General features: G+C 42.7%; 1 protein-coding gene across 2 annotated transcripts in view; it reads left to right on the top strand.

The window, feature by feature from the left end:
• Positions 1-823: 823 nt before the first annotated feature.
• Positions 824-7,923, top strand: part of LOC128700226 (beta-mannosidase) — a gene marked incomplete at its 3' end in the record, with an annotated part of 173,911 nt that continues 166,811 nt past the window's right edge. Inside the window, 1 exon segment of one of the 2 annotated variants that reach the window (XM_070100816.1) lies at positions 824-881. 2 annotated transcript variants of the gene reach the window in all.

Here is a 7,923-nt window from a genome sequence, read left to right on the forward strand (position 1 = left end):
TACATGCGTTCTGGGAAACAGAGAAGCGATTTCCTATCATCTCTATGAACGTTCCTCACTGGTTTGGTAATAGAGTTGTGGATGAGTGGAACAAACTCCCGAGTACAGTTATTGAGGCTTAAACGCTGTGTAGTTTTAAAAATAGGTTAGATAAATACATGAATGGGTGTGAGTTGGACCTGACTAGCTTGTGCTGCTGGGTCTGGTGCCGTGCTCCTTCCTTGAGAGGAGGTGACCAGACTGGGTGGGTTACTGGGCTAATCTGGGAAGGGGGACATGGACCTGCTTCGCATGGGTCAGTAGGCTGTTGCAGTGCTCCTTCATTCTTATGTTCTTATGTTCATGTTTCTTTCTGTACTGGAAACATCTACCCACTTGTAACGGCTGCCAATCTGCTCCTCACTGCTGGTAACCTATTTTCCTTCACTAACCCCAATCACCTCACATTCATTGTTATTATCCAGGCGAATTTTTAGCTTCTTATTTTCCTCCTTGAGAAGTAGAACCTGCATCTCTTTGTTTACTATTGTAGAGTATCTACTGAAAAAACACTCTTCCCCTTTCATTTAAGTTTTGGCTACTAGCAAAGTCCATTGAACCATAGTTCCCTTTTGTGTTTTTTTGGTTTCTATACATGTTGCTTCTTGACACACTTGCAGAAGTGGGAACTGGCAAATGATGTCCAAAATGGAACAGGGTTAATGAATAGGAAATATGAGGGATGAGTGGGGAAGACTGGAATGAAGTGAAACAGCTGGTGTCTTCAAGAGGGGAAGGTGAGGAGGCAGAAGATAAGGCGGAACACCTGGTAAAATTCTCATCAGATATTTGATGTACTGTCAGTCTCAGTAAGCTTGGTGTCACACGTCCATCACTCTAAGGTCAGTTGGTACTGTTTTAGTCTCAGTGAGCTTGGTGTCATACGTCCATCACTAAGGTCAGTTGATACTGTTTCTTCCAATTCACTTCGTCTGATGTTGACATCATAAACTAGACACAGCACTATGTATACAGTACATTTTCTCCGCGAACTGTGTTGCAAATATCACCTTAAGGACTTTGCCTGTTGTTTAGTACGTGAGTTTCTTAAGAAACTGCCTTCAGTAACAATCAAGGAAACCCGTCAGTTGTTATTATTATTATTAATTAACTGTACTGAAGGATCACCTCCTTGAAGAGGGTAATAACACAAACGTATCTATGTACATATATACATTATACATCCATATATATACACACACACATGATGTCTAAGCGGTAGTGATTTTTATTATTGTTATAGTTAAAATCAGTCTCATGTGACTTTTGACTGCTCGGGAAGATATGTTGATTTGTCACACTGCTTATGGCTAGCATTTATTTTTTGTGTAAAGTTGAAGTAAATATTTGTGTGCTATTATGAAAAGTGATTAAGGTATAGTGGAAAATTTCCTGTTGACCCTAGTTGACCTTAGTTGACCTTAGTTGACCCCGTTGCGACCGCGGGTCTCAGTTCTTCCTCTTGATATTTTTTTGTGTGTGTTCTTTCTTAAATTTCTTTATTGTGCTTGAAACTTTAATATATTTGGTAGAGGAGTTGGGAGTGTTGATATTCTGAGATTTTTGATGAAGAGCGTGAGTGTTTGGGTGAGACTTCTGGGGAAACAATTAATGGCCAAAACGAATATTTACAGAGGAAAGAGAAGTTGACCAGTTACCCACCTGCTGTAACCCAGTCACCCAGTTGCTGGTCTGTCACCCATTTTAGTGGGTGCCTGTGTCACCCGGCTTCTGTGACCATCACCCGCTGGCTGTCAGAGTGACCGCACTATCAGTTACCTGAAGTGACCTCACCTCAACCAGGTATCAGACATCTGGATCAAATACCTTCTGGCTGGACGTCCAACACTCACCAGCCACCCACCAGGCAGCCGGCGCAGTGGTTGACCTACCACTAATCTTAGTACCTGGTGACCGTGTTAATGACCTTCCAGCCACTGACAATAATCAGGTGATGCTGCTGCTATGCTGTGATGCTGCTGCTATGCTGTGATGCTGCTGCCATACTGTGTGCTGCTGCTATGCTGTGTTGCTGCTGTCATCCTGTGATGCTGCTGTCATGCTCTGATGCTGCTGTCGGCTGTTTGTGATGCTGCTGTCAGCTGTTTGTGATGCTGCTGTCTACCGCAGCCTGTGCAGATGAGCTGTGAGGTTGCCGTTATGGTGGGAACTATTATGCTGTTGCTGTGTTGGGAATTGATAGGCTGCTGCTAGCTGGAATGCTGTTGCCTAGCTCCTTGTGGATGTGATGGTGATGTTGAGGTGGAGTATGAGGAATGCTGGCTGATGCGTCATGGGAGTACCTGCCACCTATGAGATGCCGTCTTCGGGGAAGTAGAAAGAAGTCAACCTTGAGGATGGACTGTAGCTGTTGGAACCAGCCTGCAGCTGTTGGCTTGTTATGGAAGCTGTATTCTGTTTTGCTAGCCGACCTGTACTGCCAGTATGAGAATGTCCTGCCAGCCATGAGAGATAAAGGAATAGTGTTAGTGTTACCTGTATGGAATAAGAACATAAGAACATAAGAACGAAGGAACACTGCAGAAGGCCTACTGGCCCATGCGAGGCAGGTCCAAGTCTCCTACCGGCTTAAGCCAATGCACCCAACCTAGTCAGGTCAGGTCACATTGACTTAAGGGAGGAACACGGCAACCGACCTGTTAGCACAAGCTATCAGGTCTAACTCACACCCACCCACATCTACTCATGTATTTATCCAACCTATTTTTAAAGCTACACAACGTTCTGGCCTCTATAACGGTACTTGGGAGTTTGTTCCACTCATCCACAACTCTATTACCAAACCAGTACTTTCCTATATCCTTCCTGAATCTGAATTTTTCCAACTTAAAACCATTGCTGCGAGTCCTGTCTAGGCTAGATATTTTCAGCACACTATTTACATCCCTTTTATTTATTCCTGTCTTCCATTTATACACCTCAATCATATCCCCTCTAATTCTACGTCTTTCTAGAGAGTGCAGTTTCAGGGCCCTTAGTCTATCCTCATAGGGAAGGTTTCTGATACATGGGATCATCTTTGTCATCCTCCTTTGTACATTTTCCAGAGAATTTATATCCATTCTGTAATACGGTGACCAAAACTGTGCAGCATAATCTAAATGAGGCCTAACCATGGATGTATAGAGTTGAAGAACAACCTGAGGACTCCTATTATTTATGCTTCTTGATATGAAGCCAAGGATTCTATTAGCTTTATTGCGAACACTTATGCACTGTTGTCTTGGTTTCAGATTACTGCTAACCAGAACTCCTAAATCTTTTTCGCAATCCGTAATATTAAGATCTACATTATTTAGTTTATATGTGGCATGGTTATTGTCCTGTCCAACATTTAGAACTTTGCATTTGTCTATATTAAACTGCATCTGCCACTTCTCCGACCACTGCATCAGTCTATTCAAATCTTCCTGGAGTGCTCGAATGTCCTCGTCAGAATGAATTCGACGGCCTATTTTGGTGTCATCGGCAAACTTGCCGATGTCGCTCTTTATGCCCTCATCTATGTCGTTTATGTAGATTGTGAACAGCAGGGGGCCCAACACTGACCCCTGTGGAACACCGCTCGTGACGCTTCCCCACTCTGATTTCTCCCCATTTATGCAAACTCTCTGCTGCCTATTTGTCAACCATGCCTCTATCCAGGAAAAAATTTCTCCTCCTATTCCATGTGCTTTAATTTTCCTCAATAGTCTCTGATGTGGGACCCTGTCAAAAGCCTTACTGAAGTCCATATACACAATATCATATTCATTACCATGATCTACCTCCTCAAATACCTTAGTGAAAAAAGTTAATAAATTCGTAAGGCAGGAACGCCCCTTTGTAAAACCATGCTGAGATTCGTTGATTAATTTATGCTTTTCAAGATGGCTACGAACTGCCTCGGCAATTATTGATTCCATAAATTTTCCCACTATGGAGGTTAGGCTTATTGGTCTATAGTTCGAAGCTAAGGACCTGTCACCTGTTTTGAAAATAGGTATCACATTTGCCATTTTCCACTTATCTGGCACCATGCCAGTTTGTAGTGATATGTTGAAAAGATTAGCCAAAGGTGTGCTAAGCTCCTCTTTACATTCCTTTAGAACCCTTGCATACAGTTCATCAGGGCCTGGGGATTTGTTAGGTTTTAATTTATCTATTTGCCTAAGGACCATGTCACTTGTGACCCTAATAGTGCACAGTTTATTATCGTCCTGTTCTACATAATTTATCATTACTGGAATATCGCTGGTATCCTCCTGTGTAAAAACTGAGAGGAAGTATGTGTTAAAAATTCTACACATTTCCTTATCACTGTCAGTGAGCTGATCCGAGGAACTTTTGAGTGGGCCTATCTTGTCCCTGATCTTACTTCTGTATACCTGAAAGAATCCTTTTGGGTTAGTCTTCGATTCTTTTGCAACTTTAACCTCATAATCTCTTTTTGCTTTTCTAATTCCCTTTTTTATTTCTCTCTTTAACTGAATATATCGATTTCTTAATTGCCCCTCTCCTCTTTTGATTTGCCTATATATGCCTCTCTTTTGACCAATCAGATATTTTAATCTATTGTTCATCCATTTAGGATCATTTTTGTTTGATCTGATTTCCCTATTTGGAACATAATTTGACTGAGCAGCTAGAACTATGCCCTGGAAAGCATCATATCGGCAACCATCACCACCTACCTGACCCTTAGTCAGGTCATTCCAGTTCAGCCCACCTAAGTAATTTTTCAGTCCTATGAAATCAGCCAAGCGAAAGTCAGGGACGGAGACTTGATTGCCATTATTAGGGGAATTCCATGATATATTAAAACTGAGTGATTTGTGATCACTCTCCCCAAGCTCATCATTAACCTCAAGATTATTAATTAGTGTTTCCCTACTGGCAAGAACCAAGTCAAGGAGGTTATTTCCCCTAGTTGGCTCTGTCACAAACTGTTTTAAAAAACAATCCTGGATCGTATCAAGAAAGTCACCCGACTCTAAATTTCCTGTCAAATTGCTCCAGTCAATCTGTCTATAGTTGAAATCTCCCATTAGCACAACATTTTCGTATGTAGATGCCTTACGAATTTCGTCCCATAGAAGTTTACTGCACTCCCTATCAAGATTTGGGGCCCTGTAAATCACACCCAAAATTAGTTTTTCTCGGCCCTCGAGAAGCTGTAACCAAACAGATTCAGTGGCTGACGCTTCTAATTTAATATCTTGTCAAACACAACAATTTAAATTGTCTCTGACATACATCGCTACTCCACCACCTTTCCTGTTGACCCTGTCAGTGTGGAATAATTTATAGCCTTGTATGTGACATTCAGAGGGCATCTCTCTATCTTTCAGATTGAGCCAGGTCTCTGTTATAGCAATAATATCTATGTTTCCTGCACTTGCAATTAATCTTAGCTCATCTATCTTATTTCTAACACTCCTGCTATTAGTATAGTAAACCTTAAGGGAGCTAGTCCCTTGCTGCCCTCTGCTGTCCCCCTTTGTTTGCTGACCTGTTCTATTGTCTTTATTTATAACTTCATGCTGAATGCCTTTTATACATTTACTGTTTCCAACCCTAGTGTTGCAACCTGCTTGTTTCCCACACACACCCATACCTCTATCTTCCATCAGTTTAAAATCATAGGCATTTCACCAATGGCCTTCTCAATCGAGTCTGCAAGTGCTACCACCCCCTGACCCAGAGAGATGTACCCCATCCCTTGCATACATATCATGTTTGCCATAAAAGTTGTTCCAGTTGTCAATGAATGGGATTGCAAGTTCCTTGCAGTATCTGTCTAGCCAGCAATTTACACCAATTGCCCTAGACAACCATTCATTTCCTACTCCCCTTCTAGGCAAGATGCTACATATGATTGGGATCCCTCCCTTAGACTTAATGAAATCTATAGCTGACCTGTACTTATCTAGCAGCTCTTCTCTCCTACCCTTCCCAATATCATTTCCACCAGCACTGAGACAGATAATGGGCTTGTTCCCATTACCTGACATGATATTATCCAGCCTGTTGACAATGTCCCCAACACCAGCTCCAGGGAAGCACACTCTATCTCTCATCTTCTTATTCCTATTACAAAAAGCACGGTCAATATATCTTACCTGAGAGTCACCAACCACAAGAATGCGCTTACCTTCATTAGCAGGGGCAGTAGTACCCTTACCTTCACTGGCCACTGAAGTACATTCATCCTGGAGAACAGAGAAGCGATTTCCTACCTTCAGATCTTCACTCTTAACTTTCCTTATTCTGATGTGCCTCCCATTACTGTGAACAACTCGCCACTTGTAGCAGGTGCTAGGCTGCACCTCACTGCTGGTAGCCGTTGCTACCTCCCCAACTACAGCCTCCTTACAGCGAGAGAGAGACTGCACCTCACTGCTAGAAGTCTCATTCCCCACAACTCCAGCCACCTCACACTCTCTCCCAGACCCATTGAGGTGGACCTTCAGCCTCCTAATCTCCTCCTGGAGAAGCAAGACCTCCTCCTTCAACTCTCCAACCTCAGTTTTTAAAACACTGCAGAAGCAAGCCATGCTTTGTAACCGTCCACGCTAATCCCCAAAGCAGCTCAGGGTCTGTGATCCAGGCCACCTTGTTTCATGAGACCAGTGATTCCTAAGAGTGGCACAGGATGATGGAGGGTCTTCGGCTGCGATACCTGCCCTATCTCGAATTTCAAATGTTGAAGTGTGTTTGTGGAAGTGTGTAATGGAAATGCGACCTTGGTCGTGAAGTAGTCCAGTTGCAGATACCTGAAAGAATACGACCCGTCTGTGCTGTTTTTCCATGCCAGAGAAAAATCTAGAGAAGAGGTTTGGCCCAACGGTTAATTTGCGAGGGTGATTAGTGGAGCAAGTGCATTTCTAGCAGAAGTACTGGAAGGCAGTGGAGGCAGATATTTAGTTTTAAGGGGAAGTGAGAGTAAGGAGGTTTTGGTCCAGTCATTGTTATTCAGTCTACTGTGAAGTGTTTGCTAATTATGCTGCCTTGTGGTAGTTGAGAAGGTTGTAGGAAGTCTGTCATTGAATAATTTTGTATTGCGTAATTATGTGTTATTTATTAATTTACTCTTTTATTGTTATAGAATTAAGAGGTTAGGATTAAAATAGTCTGATAACTTAGATTACCATAGTTATCAGATATTTTAAACTGGGGAGAAAGGGGGATATGATGTACAATTAGACGAACCGTCTCACAAATATCAGATCACAAGCAGGACCTGTCATTACAATTTGCTAATCTGCCACACCCTTGCCACGTCAGGTTCGTGTGAAACCATTGTAATCCCAAGAAATACCTGGCATCTCAGGTCTTATTTACAAAATTTATGAGCGGTTGACTCTTTTGTGTAAAGCACACGTGGTGTGCTCTCCCATGGAGGGTGACCCCGGGGCCATGGAGTTAGGAGAGGGGTACATGGAAGACCATATAAGCCCAAAGAAACAGCTGAAAGAGAGAATTCGGGCAGAGCTCTGGCCGATGTGCAGACCTCTGTAGAGAACTTGGAGCAGAGGACTGAGCGAGGGCAGTTATCTGGCAGGGCGAAAGCTGGTGGTTCTGGCGAGACAGCTGTCGCCAGTGTGGATCTTGGAACCTAAAGTTCTTAGAGGTGAACTGTCAGAGGTGAGACTCTCTGACCGCGGGTTCAATCCCGCCCGTGGTATGGTTTATCCCATACTTTAGATTTATATGTTCGATTTCGCCAGTAATTGTGTACTCCCTGTTTCAATAACTTGTGCACTATCGCCATTTATCTTAATATCGAATCCCTTTCTCACTTTCCCAGATATATTATTTAACAAGGATTTAATTTAATAAAACTGTATTTCAGTGGAATAGTATATTTACTGACCCAGTTAT

Source organism: Cherax quadricarinatus, chromosome 74, assembly GCF_038502225.1.
Source record: "Cherax quadricarinatus isolate ZL_2023a chromosome 74, ASM3850222v1, whole genome shotgun sequence".
NCBI classification, from domain to species: domain Eukaryota; kingdom Metazoa; phylum Arthropoda; class Malacostraca; order Decapoda; family Parastacidae; genus Cherax; species Cherax quadricarinatus.